General features: G+C 37.8%; 1 protein-coding gene across 1 annotated transcript in view; it reads right to left on the bottom strand.

Annotated features, from left to right (window-relative positions):
• Positions 1–2,493: 2,493 nt before the first annotated feature.
• LOC144856120 (NACHT domain- and WD repeat-containing protein 1-like) overlaps positions 2,494–15,935 on the bottom strand; it is a 187,846-nt gene continuing 174,404 nt past the window's right edge. Inside the window, exon 18 of the mRNA XM_078714088.1 lies at positions 2,494–2,507. The gene's annotated coding sequence lies outside the window, so the exon portion shown is untranslated. The remainder of the gene's footprint in view (positions 2,508–15,935) is intronic.

Here is a 15,935-nt window from a genome sequence, read left to right as displayed (position 1 = left end):
TCGAAACGTGTTCAGCTAAGTTTAAGCATCGTTGATTTAAGTTCAGGAGTGACTGGTCTGTTACGTGGTTTCTTTGTACTCATATTTGGTAGAAATTCAATTTTAGTATCATCAATGCTGTATTTAATTTACCTCATGGTTAGTATATCTCAACTGCAGTTAATTTTATTAACGATCGAACGATATATCGTTGTTGTGTACCCGTTCCGATATCAGGCACTGATCACATCTCGCGCCATCAATATCGGACTTGTCTGTTCCGTTTTTATGTCTCTAGCTTTCGTGATGTTTGTTTTTATATTTGTATATTTCGTCGGGTTTTCTACGGCTATGTTTGTAATGAATTCAATACAAGTTTTAGGGTTTCTGCTACTTTGTGTTTTAAATTACATTATTTTTGTAAACGCCAGAAATCAAAAGATGAAAATTGATGCCATTGAAAATCAAGTGAGAAAGTCAAAGCGCGTAAGAGACTTCAAAGCGACTAAATCAATTCTAATCATATCGTGTGCGCATGCTCTATCCACATATCCTTTGATGTTGTACTCACTATATCAAGGTATATTGGGTGCCCTTTATGGTGTTCACAATATTATGGGTCGTAGTAACGTATTTATGATCCTCTTCACTATTATGTATTCAAATTGTGGAATGAACCCAATTGTTTATTCGTTTAGAAATCAAGAATTTATTCAATATTTGCGTAGTTTGACGAGAAAATGGTAAAAAATGTCTCCTCCATTGATTTTCTACATCTTTTAGCCTTGTCTAAACTTTATGTGAAAAAAAATGTGATGTGACCAATGAACATGAAGGTGTAAATTCAGTACCATATTTGGGCAAGTCACTACCATATTTGGGTACATCAAACTAGTTTGATAATGTAGACACGAGCTTTAGTAAAAATGTGTTTTGGACAAATGCTGTAAACAGTAGTAGTAGTAGTAGAGCACATATAAAGTACAGGATCAAACAAACTGGCCACCGCTTAGTAAGAGGTTGGCTGTAATGTTAAAACATCCGCATTGTCCGTTCCACTTAATTGGGGGTGGGGATTGGTCCCCTGAATAGGATGTCGCATGTTATCCCAAAGGTATTGTTCTTCGTCAGGTAATTAGTTGGTTACAGCATGGAGGTATAATAACTCTATGGTTGAGGCGTTATGCAACATTGTGAAGTGGCAATTATATATTAAATTGTGATTTAATTTGAATTTGATTGGAAACTTGACCTGTTGTTATCTTAAGTTTGTGATGGACGGAACAAGACCAATCAGATTTGGGTTCATCCATTAACAAGTGAATTCATATTATATAAAATGTCAATCATAATGTTTGTTTCAGTGACTAGATTTTTTTTCTTGTAACATGGACTTTTTTTTGGTTCGCATGTTTAATGAAATAATCTAATTGGATTTTGTAATACACTACTTTACTTAATATTTCTGTAATTATTGCTAAATGCATCTATGTTCTGCCGAAAATGCTAATGTTTGCATTTTGTACTTTTTGTACAACTGTCCTATGGTCTGGATATAGACCATAGGAATCACATAATAAAGTATTTACATAGATGACCACCAAAACTTGTCTTAGTTTTGAAAGTTTCGTTCACGTTGGTGTATTTCCGATTGTTATTTAACGGACGAGAAGTTGATGAATTAAACTGGGATACCAACACAGTTAAGTTCCGTTCACATTGGTCTATCTCCGATTGTTATTTAATGGACGAGAAGTTGATGAATAAAACTGGGTTACCAACACAGTTAAGTTGCGTTCACATTGGTCTATCTCCGATTGTTATTTAATGGACGAGAAGTTGATGAATTAAACTGGGTTACCAACACAGTTAAGTTCCGTTCACATTGGTCTATCTCCGATTGTTATTTAATGGACGAGAAGTTTATGAATTAAACTGGGATACCAACACAGTTAAGTTCTGTTCACATTGGTTTATTTCAGATTGTTATTTAACGACGAGAAGATGATGAATGAAACTAGCACAGGATGTCCTTCTGTCCCGAGTACAGCAATTTGGGTCGTCATCTCATTTTGGGTAATCATCGGAAATGCATGTGTCGTTATCGTTTCCGTTAAGAAGAAGTTGTACACCAAAATGACCAAACGAATTCAGTTAATCCTAGCCACAACTGACTTAAGTTCAGGTGTGTTTTGCTGCTTATGGTCTGTGACGTGTGATGTAATAGTCGATTTCGAAAATATTTTAAGAAAAATATTAGTGTGTTTGATGTTAACATCACAATTTCAGTTAGGCTTGTTGACGACAGAGCGTTATGTAGCGGTTGTCCATCCTTTTCGACACCACCAACTTATGTCCAGTCGCGTCGTGGACGTTGGTCTTGCGTGGACGGTCATCGTAGCGTTGGTCATTGTAGTATTGGACATTTACCTGTCGCCTGTCATCGGCCGCTCACAGTATATGCTGATTTCATCAACCTTACAAATTGCTCTTGTCGTGCTACACATTCTTTTCAATTTAATTATATACTTAAAAGCGAGAAATCAACAACTGAAAATTGCATTCGTTGAGAGTCACGTGATAAAATCAAAACGCTTAAAAGACTACAAAGCAACAAAAACAACTTTAATAATGTTTGGTGCGTTTGCAATATCATCCTTACCGCTTTTGATATTGTCATTGTATATTAATGTTACTGACAATATGCAAAGTGAAGCATTAACTGACGCGCAAGAGATATTCCTTATTTGGTCATATTCCAACGCCGGTATGAACCCAATTGTTTATTCCTTTAGAAACAAAGAATTTATTCAGTTTTTGTTGTCTAAAACTAGATGAAACGAAACCAATTTATTTATTTTAGTTTGAACATAAACGAAATAACCGAACGGACGCTAAATATATATAAAGCAACTAGAGGTACTATGTTCTATCATGGAGAAATAATTTCTCCATGGTTCTATAGAACATAAACCCAGTCAGCTGTAACGATAAGTTAATTCAAAAACTTTTAATATTTCAAGAGGGCGATATAAACATCGCGTTCCTCTATCTGTGACATAGTTCATAATCGTCGACTTTCCAAAAAAAAAACACATTTGCGTTTTAAAACACGCATGTCAAATTGACGAACAGGATTTAATTTCGTTCAGTATTTTCAAGAGCAAACAAAACAATATCGATGGGTACCGTAATATTGCGTGTCATCTCTGGTAAACACACTTGATTTATATGATGGCATACGTGATTTAGTTATAGTCATATAAACGTACATTTTGAAAATGCTGCGACTGCTTAATGTTCTTTTAAAGCTTAATTCTTCACAAAGAACAAGAAATACTAAAGTAAACGTCTTTTGCACACAAAACGGTTTCTACAAACTACTATGGAGGAAGTAAAAAACCAATCTACAAGTGATGTGTTATGTACACCTAAAACATACTTGGCATTTTATACTATTGTCTCGATTGTCATCATCCTAGGGAATGTGCTCGTTGTGTATGTTTGTACGCGAAAGAAGCTGTTTGAACACCCTACCTGGCGAATACAACTAAGCCTAAGCTTCGTCGATATTATAACAGGTGTAATTGGTCTAAATTGGTCAATCGTTGCAATGTTTTGTTCTTTTAATTCGTTAACAATTACAATAGTTGGATGTGTTGTCTGGTTAATGACTTTTGTGTCTATACATCATTTGCTGCTACTTGCGTCCGAACGTTACATCGCCGTTACGTATCCGTTACACCACGCGCAGTGCATGCCGAACGCGCGCGTTGATAAACTGTTAGTTGTTGCTTGGGTAACGGCGTTATTTATTTGTACATGTTTTACCATCGTATTTTATGTTGTTCACCAATATTTTATTTTATACATTTTACAATTTGTGTACAGCATTGCCATGGTAACTGTAATGTGCGTGTTGCACTACAAGGTGTTCAAAGCGGCAAAAACACAGCAAACGAAAATAGCAGTAAATGTTCCAATAATAAACAGAAAAGTTATTAAACCTAAAAATGAAACACGAGCAACAAAAACCAGTGTCATAATCTGCTCCGTATTTATCATATGTTTGCTGCCAACAATCATATTCAACGCATTATCTATTATATTGACGGTGCTTAATAGGCCTATGCAAAATGAAACCAGTAACTCTTTTGGTTATGTTTTAAATTTCTGCTTATACGCTAATTCGGCTATTAACCCGTTTATTTATTGTATCAGGAATCGAGAGTTTCGCCGACAGTTGAAAGATATCTGTAGAATGTGAAACAAGCTAACTATTGGTGACATGTGAGAACAACATTTATTCAGATTGTATGCCTACTGTACAGTAACTAATTCGAGATTGCGAATAAATGAATATTTCTTATAGGCATATCGGGGGCGCGCGGTGGTGTGCGTGGTTGAGCAGAAGGTGGAAGGTTACCGTTTACATTATAAGAAGAAGTTGTACACAAAAATGACCAAACGAATTCAGTTAAGCCTAGCCACAACTGACTTAAGTTCAGGTGTGTTTGGCTGCTTATGGTCGGTGACGTGTGAAGTAGTCGATTTCGAAAACATTTTAAGAAAAAATATTAGTCTAAAAAAAACCCCCAAAAAACTAGATAAACCCCCCCCCCCCCCCCAATTTAATTTATTTTGGACATAAACGAACGAACGCTTAATATTGGAAAAAACAACAACTAGGCCTAGAGATACTATGTTCTATAGAACATAAACCCAGTCAGCTGTAACGATAAGTTCGTTACACAACTTTCAGTATTTCAAGAGGGCGCTATAAACATCGCGTTCCTCTACCTGTGACATAGTTCATAATCGTCGACTTGCCAAAAAAAAAACACATTTGCGTTTTAAAACACACATGTCAAATTGACGAACAGGATTTAATTTCGTTCAGTATTTTCAAGAGCAAAACAAAACAATATCGATGGCTACCGTAATATTGCGTGTCATCTCTGGTAAACACACTTGATGTGTTTGACTGGTAATTATGAGTTATAGTCATACAAACGGACATTGTGAAACTGCTGCCTGTGATTACTTTTAAAGCGTCATTCTAGACTAACATTCAAACTGTATTATTGTTTATTGATTACAAAACTGTTTCTGCAAACTACTTATGGAGAAAGTAAACGAATCAACAAGTGATGTGTTTTGGGCACCTAAAACATACCTGGCTTTTTATATTGGTTTGTCGATTGTCATCATCCTAGGGAATGTGCTCGTTGTGTATGTTTGTATGCGAAAGAAGCTGTTTGAACACCCTACCTGGAGAATACAACTAAGCCTAAGCTTCGTCGATATTTTAACGGGTATATTTGGCCTAAATTGGTCAATCGTTGCAATATTTTGTTCTTTTAACTCGTTACCAATGACATTAACTGGATGTGTCGTCTGGTTAATGAGTTTTGTGTCTCTACATCATTTGCTGCTACTTGCGTCCGAACGTTATATCGCCGTTACGTATCCGTTACACCACGCGCAGTACATACCGAACGCGCGCGTCGATAAACTGTTAGTTGTTGCTTGGGTGACGGCGTTATTTATGGGTACGTGTTTAATCATCATATTTTATGTTGTTCGCAAATATTATATTATTTTATACACTTTACAATTTGTGTACAGCATTGCCATGGTAACTGTAATGTGCGTGTTGCACTACAAGGTGTTCAAAGCGGCAAAAACACAGCAAACGAAAATAACAGTTAATGTTCCAATAATAAACAGAAAAGTTATTAGACCTAAAAATGAAACACGAGCAACAAAAACCAGTGTTATAATATGCGCTGTGTTTATAGTATGTTTGCTGCCAACAATCTTATTCGACGGATTCTTTATTATATTCACGGCTTTTAATAGGCCTATACAAAATGAAACCTTGCAAACATTTGGTTATGTTTTAAATTTCTGCTTATACGCTAATTCGGCTATTAACCCGTTTATTTATTGTATCAGGAATCGAGAGTTTCGCCGACAGTTGAAAGATATCTGTAGAATGTGAAACAAGCTAACTATTGGTGACATGTGAGAACAACATTTATTTAGATTGTATGCCTACTGTACAGTAACTAATTCGAAATTGCGAATAAATGAATATTATTTATAGACATATTTGAGATTTATATCGGATGGCGCGCGCGGTGGTGTGCGTGGTTGAGCAGAAGGTATCTGATTGGCTGATTTGTGGCAGCCATTATAAGAGATGACGTTTCTCGAGTTGACGCGTTTTAGCTAATTTGATTGTTGATTTACTTTCTGGTTTTGTGTGTTTGATGTGCTCAATCGTTGTTATATTCTTTGAAAGGACCAGATTAGCGATTTCCATTCGTGAAGGCGGTACATGTTTCCTGACGTTGTTATCTCTACAGCATTTGTTAATCATTGCGTTTGAACGTTACATCGCCGTTACATATCCGTTACACCACGCGCAGTACATGCCGAACGCGCGCGTCGACAAAATCATGCTGGTTGTTGGTTGTGGATTCGGACTGGCCGTCAAAACATTCTCTGTGTATGTCTGCTACCACTTAGACGCAAACCTGTCGTACTTAATCCAAACCAGTTACGATGCTTTGGTCATAGTGGTGCTAAGCTTACTACACTATACTGTTTACAAAACTGCTAAGGCACAGCAACGGAAAATAACCCCGCTAACCAAAACGCATGATGCTAATAAAAAGGATGATGCGCAGGCTACGAAAACGACAGTCATCATTTGGTATGTTTTGTACCATTAATCATTTACCAGTTTTACCTGTGCACGTCAACAACCATTGAAGCGAGATACACTCGTCAGGCTACCATGTTGGAATCGTTTATTATGCCCCCTCCAAACTAGGAAGTCAATTACTTTACCCCCATAGAGTATTAGCAGATCCCCTCTATGGTTTTGACTTTCTAATTTGATGCGGGCGCCCTACTCCTCAGTCAATTACTCGACCTCCCCTAGAGTATTAGCAGATCCCCTCTATGATTTTGACTTTCTAATTTGATGCGGGCGCCCTACTCCATGGCTCACAATGGCGCCACCCATAGCTCTATTCTATCCCGCAATGCCTTTCGAAGTTGTTACGCGCTTCGGACGAACAGGAGATTCTGGTGTTATAAGTTCTTTGGTTTAATCAACACTTGAAGAAGATGTTTAAACCAAACTTTTTAAGAAAAAAATTCGATGATTCGGTATCGTCCCCAGTAACTGGCGGAACCTTAATTCTGCATTCGCGCAGCTGTACGCGCGCAGGACTTGGTGATTTCGTAGCGTACGGAACGCGCAAATACTAAGAGCGAACAAATGTAAATGTATTATGTTAACGGTGAAGACACGAATTGATAATATTGCATCATAACTTATATTTTGAAAACGTATATAGAAGAACTGTTGGATATTTTTAATTACGGTATCATCTTGACGTTCGCGTTCAAATTGTGTTCGCGTTATGCATGCGCGCGCGCGTCAGATTTGTGTCTTGTAAAATAGTTGATTTAGCGGTGTAGAGGTGTCGCTGTCACTCTAGTTATATAATAACTCTATGGAAATAGCTCATATTAAACAGAGACAGTTTAATGAAGTAGTTAATTTAAATAATGATATTGATTGATATTGATTGATATTGACTGATGTACAGTATTAAAGATTGCTAATTACCATTGCTTTTGATTGGCAGAACGTGTCATGTTATTACAACTTCTGATTTTTTTCTTGATTTTTAATTTTTACATCTTATACTTAAATTACAATCAATAAATTGTCAATCTAGACCGTCCATATTGGTATTTACTAATTGTGATTGGCAGACTGATATAGTAAGAGTATAAGTTAGTTGGTAACACAATATACCACTTAAGCATTCATACTTAAGTAGAAAATGAAGAAATGAATCGAACTATGTTGGTGTGCCTGTTGATGTTGTTTGAGAGTTAAGAACAGCTCAACATTCAACTTGCTACAATGGTTTCCTAAGAACAGTTCAACATTCAACTTGTTGCTACAATGGTTTCCAACGAAACATCTACAAGCATTTTAACCAAACCATTGTTTATCACTTATTGGACAATTGCTTCATTTATAGTCGTTTTCGGTAATAGTATGGTGATTGTTATTACTCTAAAACATAAAATGTATACAAGAGGGAGTTGGCGAATTCACTTTAGCCTTAGTATTGTTGACTTGTTGACTGGTTTAATTGCCTTTAACATCACGGTAATTGCTAATTGTTGCAGAAATATCAACGTACCCGTGTTGTCATTTGTTGAAGGCAGCGTGTGGTGGTTGTCTTTGATTTCCGAACAACATCTACTTATTCTTGGTGTTGAACGGTACGTAGCAGTATCATACCCGTTACGTCATGCGAGCTTACTACCGATTGAACGAATCGATAAACTGATACTTTTCGCCTGGATATCAGGAGCGTGTATCGGTGCAATTGCGGCTACCAGTTACTACTACATACATCAGAGCATGTTTTATATGTGTCATGGTTTTTATAACTTGTTAGTGGTGATCATTTTAAGTACGCTGCATTTTACGGTGTATAAGATCGCTAGAACGCAGCAAAATAAAATATTTTCAAACAATGTTATAACCACCGAAAGGACAAACCGCCGAAAAGAAATTCGGGCAACGAAAACTACCATTACCATAGTTTTAATGTTTTTGTTGGGATATTTACCATTGATTATATACCATATTTACGTATCCATGTTTTCGTCTGAGTCAATGCCAAACTATTCGTTACATCTGTCCTTCTTAGAGTCGGTTCTTATTTCTCTAGAATATTCCAATTCCATGTCGAATCCATTCGTTTATTCCGTTTGTAATCGCGAATTTAACAGTCATTTGCAACAATTATTTAAACACTAATCAGAATGTTAAGCTTGACTCCTCCCCACTAGGACGCAACACTATGACGTGTGTTCAACAGTTGACCAATCACAACAATCAGTCTTCAGTGTGCCAGTCATGATTGGTTAACATTGTTCACGTGTTGTTTACGTAATCAAAACGTTCAATACAAGATCAAGGTTGGGTTTGACATTTTCTGTTTCAAGCAGTTTATCTAAAGTGCGAACAGTTTTGTTAGTAGGAGATTAGGGGAAATACGTTACGTTGGCGTTGCTGATTTGGCGCGCGCGCACAGGCACTCGAGCTATCTAATTCAACACGCGCGTGTGACATTTGAGTTGTGTTTTCTGATTTTAGTCATTTGTTGGTTTAAAATGTACAACATAACGTCTGTGGACATCGTGACAGATCACCCTTTGCTTTCTACATGTTGGTTTTTGTTATCGGTCATCGTAATTGTTGGAAACCTTCTTGTTATATACGTTTCTACGAAATCAAGATTATAGGAACGGTATATGGCGTATCCAACTAAGTCTGAGCGTTGTCGACTTAATAACGGGCATTTTGGGTATTCAATGGTTGGTAGGGTTTAACATTAAAAGTACCTCTATATTTGTAAGGTTGGTTGTGACTGGAAGCACCGGTACCATGATTTACGTATCTCAACAACATTTAATGGTTCTGGCTTTTGAGCGCTACGTAGCCGTGACGTATGCATTACGTCATGCGCATCTCCTACCGAACGAACGCATTGATAAACTTATATTGTTTGCGTGGTTATCAGGAATGTGTATTGGAATGTTCATAACAAGCGTGTATTATTATATAGATGTACACATATATTACGTTTTTAAATCAGTTTATAACGTTACAATATCACTGATTTTGTTCCTACTACATTATACTGTCTATACGGCCGCAAAAAAGCAACAACTCAAGATTTCGTCATTAGCATGTTCTGTCGACGATCGGTCGAACAAGAAGAAAGAGATCCGAGCGACTAAAACAAGCATTATCATTTTCACAATGTTTTTTGTGTGTTATCTGCCAATTACCATCTACCATTTAATAATAAGTATAGTAATATGGGGTGACGCACGTCGCCAGAACCCTTCCATCTTGGAACTGATTCTTAGTATGTTCTTGTTCGCTAATTCAGCAATGAATGCGTTCGTTTATTCTTTTAGAAACCGAGAATTTAAAAGAAAGTTGAAATTGGTTTTTAAAAAATAGATAATAATAAACGTTAGAGTCGTTGTCCATCTCTGAATCGATTTTTCGGTACGTGATTACGGAGGTCTACACAAGAAAAGCGGTTAAATACGTAGTCCATACGGTAATGTCACGGTAATACGTAGTCCATACGGTAATGTCACGGTAATACGTAGTCCATACGGTAATGTCACTGTAATACGTAGTCCATACGGTAATGTCACGGTAATACGTAGTCCATACGGTAATGTCACGGTAATACGTAGTCCATACGGTAATGTCACGGTAATACGTAGTCCATATAGTTATGTCACGGTAATACGTAGTCCATACGGTAATGTCACTGTAATACGTAGTCCATACGGTAATGTCACGGTAATACGTAGTCCATACGGTAATGTCACGGTAATACGTAGTCCATACGGTAATGTCACGGTAATACGTAGTCCATACGGTAATGTCACGGTAATACGTAGTCCATATAGTTATGTCACGGTAATACGTAGTCCATACGGTAATGTCACTGTAATACGTAGTCCATACGGTAATGTCACGGTAATACGTAGTCCATACGGTAATGTCACGGTAATACGTAGTCCATACGGTAATGTCACGGTAATACGTAGTCCATACGGTAATGTCACTGTAATACGTAGTCCATACGGTAATGTCACGGTAATACGTAGTCCATACGGTAATGTCACGGTAATACGTAGTCCATACGGTAATGTCACGGTAATACGTAGATCATACGGTAATGTCACGGTAACAGCATCCAGCCATCACCTGGAATCGATGGACAAATTACGTCTAACGACTCAACAACAATTGACAAACCAACTCTAGGAATTTGACCAATCACAAGCGAATGTTAATTCACACTGTTACTTTATGAATTAGTATTAGTTTATTAAATTTGAGCGTCATGTTTGAGATGATTGACGGCAATACTTGAGTTCCATCTAATAAATTACAACTTCAACAAAATATGATTGACGTGTAGGCCTACTTCATATTTCCCTACTTGAAGGGACAATTTTAGTAATTACTGCAGTAGTCTACAGATTGGCAGAGATCGATTTGTTTTCAGCAGCAGAATATTGAACGGTGATAAGATCATCAACCATCTCATAACAATCTGAGGGAGCTGCTATTGCAGCAGAAAACATTTGCGCGCTATTCAACAGTGCGCACCATCACACAACCGGTTGATGTATCTTCAGTATTCATTTGTCTGTTCGTTCGTTGGCAGTTTAACACTCTCCTCTCATTTGTTGTTTTAAAATGTATAACATAACGTCTGTGGACCTGGTGACAGATCACACGTTGTTTGCTACATGTTGGTTTTTGTTATCGTTCATCGTAATTGTTGGCAACCTTCTTGTCATATACGTTTCTACGAAATCAAGATTATATAGGAACGGTATATGGCGTATCCAACTAAGTCTGAGCGTTGTCGACTTAATAACTGGCATTGTGGGTATTCAATATTTGCTAGGGTTTAATATTAAAAGTACCTCTATATTTGTAAGGTTGGTTATGACCGGAAGTGCCTATACCATGATTTACGTATCTCAGCAACATTTAATGATTCTGGCTTTAGAGCGCTATGTAGCCGTGACGTATGCATTACGTCATGCGCATCTCCTACCGAACGAACGCATAGATAAACTCATTCTGTTTGCGTGGTTATCGGGAATGTGTATTGGAATGTTTATAACGAGCGTGTATTATTATATAGATGTACACATATTTTATGTGTGTAACTCAATTTACAGCGTTACAATATTATTTATTTTGTTTGTACTACATTATAATGTCTATACGGCCGCAAGAAAACAACAACTCAAGATTTCGTCATTAGCATGTTCTGTCGACGATCGGTCGAACAAGAAAAAAGAGATCCGAGCGACTAAAACAAGCATCATCATTTTCACAATGTTTTTTGTGTGTTATCTACCTATTACCATCTACCATTTAAGTATAGTAATAATGGGTGACGCACGCCACCGGAACCCTTCCATCTTGGAACTGATTTTTGACATTTTCATGTTCGCTAATTCAGCAATGAATGCGTTCGTTTATTCTATTAGAAACCGAGAATTTAAAAGACAGTTGAAAGTGGTTTTAAAAAAATAAATAATAGCAACTGCGTGTATCCACCCTCGTGTTCTCCCCACCCCCTCCTCGAAATGCCCTACAATTTGAAAGCATTTTGATTTGCGATGACCTGGGATGATGTCGCCGTCCATCTCTGAATAAATTTCGATTCGCAATGATCGGAGACCTACACAATAACCCGGTTAAAATACGTAGCTCTATACCGTAATGTCTGTGATAACATAATCCATGTCTTCACCTGGAATCGACGACCAAATAAGGTCCTACGACTCGACAAAAGTTGTCGACCCAAACACAACGTTGTGAATATTATATATAAGTCCTAGGACGTCGCGAAATCGAAGCTCCCTAACGTTTGTTGGTAACGACACACGCAACAACACAAGACGTACAAGCAACAACACAAGACGCACACGCAACAACACAAGACGCACACGCAACAACACAAGACGCACACGCAACAACACAAGACGCACACGCAACAACAAAAGACGCACACGCAACAACAAAAGACGCACACGCAACAACACAAGACGCACGCGCAACAACACAAGACGCACACGCAACAACACAAGACGCACACGAAACAACACAAGACGCACACGAAACAACACAAGACGCACACGCAAAAACACAAGACGCACACGCAACAACACAAGACGCACACGCAACAACACAAGACGCACACGCAACAACACAAGACGCACACGCAACAACACAAGACGCACACGCAACAACACAAGACGCACACGTAACAACACAAGACGCACACGCAAAAACACAATACGCACACGCAACAACACAATACGCACACGCAACAACACAAGACGCACACGAAACAACACAAGACGCACACGCAACAACACAAGACGCACACGCAACAACACAAGACGTACATGCGCGCAGCTGCGCTAGTAATTTGACCAATCACAAGTTTATTAACCTTTTGAGATGATTGACGGCAATACTTGAATTTGATCCAAAAAGTGACAACTTCAACAAAATATGATTGACGTGTACTTCATATTTCCCTACTTGAATAGTGGATTGCAATTCTAATATTATTGGAACAAACATTACAAGTTTAGTAATTTCTGCTACAGATTGACGACAGAAATCGATTGTCTTTCGTCAGTACAATATTGAACGTTGAGGCGATAAGATAGTTGGCAACAAAACAGAATAATTGTGATGAGGAAAACTCCGAATGGTACCATCAACTATTTCATAGGAAAAAAACCTGAGGGACCTGTTGCGGAAATCAGAAATCACAGCACAGAAGACGACCAATATAGGCCGCGCCTGCGTTATTTAGATGTTACGTTGACGCGCGCGTAACCGTTGAGGCGGCGTCGTAAGGGTAACAAAGGCGAAAATGAGTGACGTACAAAATAAAACTACTTTTGTTATCATTTACACATTTCATCCGTCGCTTGTTGTACTCTGGATGGCCATGTCAATTTTAATAATTTGTGGTAATTTACTGGTGATGTGGGTCTGTATCAAACGAAGGATGTATGAAAATGGAGTGTGGAGAATACAACTAAGTCTCAGCGTTGTCGATTTCATCAGCGGTATACTCAGCATCCAGTGGTATTTAACGTTGAATTCGTTTCACGGCAATTCGGTTTTAAACGTAATTGCTAGTGGCAGCTCGTGGTGGATGGTTTTCGTATCTGAACAGCATTTAATGATTCTCGCAATCGAACGTTACGTCACGGTGAAGTATCCGTTACGTCATGCGCAGTACCTCCCAAATAAGCGTATTGATAAATTGATAGTTTTTGCCTGGGGTTCCGGAACATGCGTCGCTGCATGGGCTTCATATTTCTTTTTCTTTGTCGAAAGAAAAATGTTTTATTTAAGTCAAACTATCTACATTTGTTTCATCTTGTTTGTTTTGTGTGCCTTACATTTTAGCGTCTACAAAGTTGCCAAAAACCAGGAACGGCGAATTTTCTCAATTCGTGTTATTGGTGAACGAGCAAACAAGAACCACATGCGAGCTACAAAAACAAGCATCATCATATTTTCAATGTTTTTCGTATGTTTTGCTCCTATAACCGTGTATTATATCCACTCAACAATTTCGTACTATCGTGAGCAAAACGTTTCGATTATCTTTGCCACTGTGGACTTGATTCTTGTCGGTTTGTTGTACGCCAATTCTTTCATGAATCCTCTTGTTTATTCTATGCGAAATCGAGAGTTCAAACGAGAATTCAAACGTATTTTGAAAATATAAAAACAAAGAAACAAACTCAATAGATATTTAACTGTCAGATTACGATTTAGCGATATAGCGCCATCAACGGTTGATACGCGAGAAACTTTTTTCCTAATACCAAAGATATACTATCTTTACATTACTGTTATGTACAATATTAATATTCATTAATGTAAATTATTAAAATATTTTTGTTAGAAATGTAAGAATGTTGTAACATATTTGGCCTATTATAATGTAAAACTGACGTCACTGAATGCGTCATAATGGGGAAGTACTGTACATTCATGTGTTTATTAAAGAACCTCATATTACCATGTGTTGTTTTACTCTCGATTAATAAAGCTCTGTCTACACTATCACACTTTATAAAAAGTGTCATGTATATACATGTTTTGCTGTCACATAAAGTTCAATAGGTGTAGACAGAGCTTTAGAGTAATTCATATAATATTAAACAATGTCTTACTGTAATGAACGGAACATATTAATAAGATTTATGTTTTATTTTCACAAAGCACTTTTGATAAATCACAAACATGTTGTCACAAATAAATGTAAAGAACCACAGTCACCGCTGAGGTCTTGTTTATTAGCTTATTCGCTTGTGATTGCTAACTGTCTATAACTTCGCTTGTCATTGGTTAAAACGCTTGCGTTGCGTTTACGTCCTTGCGTTACGTTCTAGTGGGAACCAAGCTTTATTAGAAGTTACTTAAATTATACTGAATACTGTATTATACAGTAGAACCCCTATTTGGGGACCCAACAAAGTGTCCCTTTGGGTGCTAGCAAAGAACTTATAACACAAGAATCTCCTGTTCTTCAATTTGCATTCAAAACACAGTATCGGAAGTACAGGGTTAAAAGGTCAAACTGGGCGACGCCATTTCACAGCATGGAGCAGCGCCCCCTCCAAACTAGGAAGTCAATTACTCGACCCCCCTAGAGTATTAGCAGATCCCCTCTATGATTTTGACTTTCTAATTTGATGCGGGCGCCCTACTCCTCAGTCAATTACTCTACCCCCCCTAGAGTATTAGCAGAACCCCTCTATGATTTTGACTTTCTAATTTGATGCGGGCGCCCTACTCCATGGCTCACAATGGCGCCACCCATAGCTCTATTCTATCCCACAATGCCTTTCGAAATTGTTACGCGCTTCGGACGAACAGGAGATTCTTGTGTTATAAGTTCTTTGGTGCTAGCATCTATTTTCATTCATGACAATAAGGGTGTCCCCTGAATAGGGTTGGCCCAAAGGAGGGGACGCAATTCAATGACGTAAGCACAAAGCGAGTCGAGTTAGTCCATCCATTACGTCATCCCTCTTGCGCGGCGCGCGTACGTCTTTACGCACCCAAGTGTGAACCAAGTTTGATTAATATTTTTAAAAGATTGTTATAAATCTTGATGTTAAATTCCCGTTTGCACATTGTTAATACATCATAAGCAATTTATATCCATAAAGTGTTACGTTATTCAGCCAATCGGAGAGCTTGGTTTATCAAGTTACTCTACGCTTCCGTGAGCTCACTATCCGGAAGAATT

The sequence above is a fragment of the Antedon bifida genome, chromosome 11 (assembly GCF_963402885.1).
Source record: "Antedon bifida chromosome 11, ecAntBifi1.1, whole genome shotgun sequence".
In the NCBI taxonomy this organism is placed as follows: Eukaryota; Metazoa; Echinodermata; class Crinoidea; order Comatulida; family Antedonidae; genus Antedon; species Antedon bifida.
Note: the sequence above shows the minus strand (reverse complement) of the source record. Positions and strands in the feature narration are given on the sequence as shown.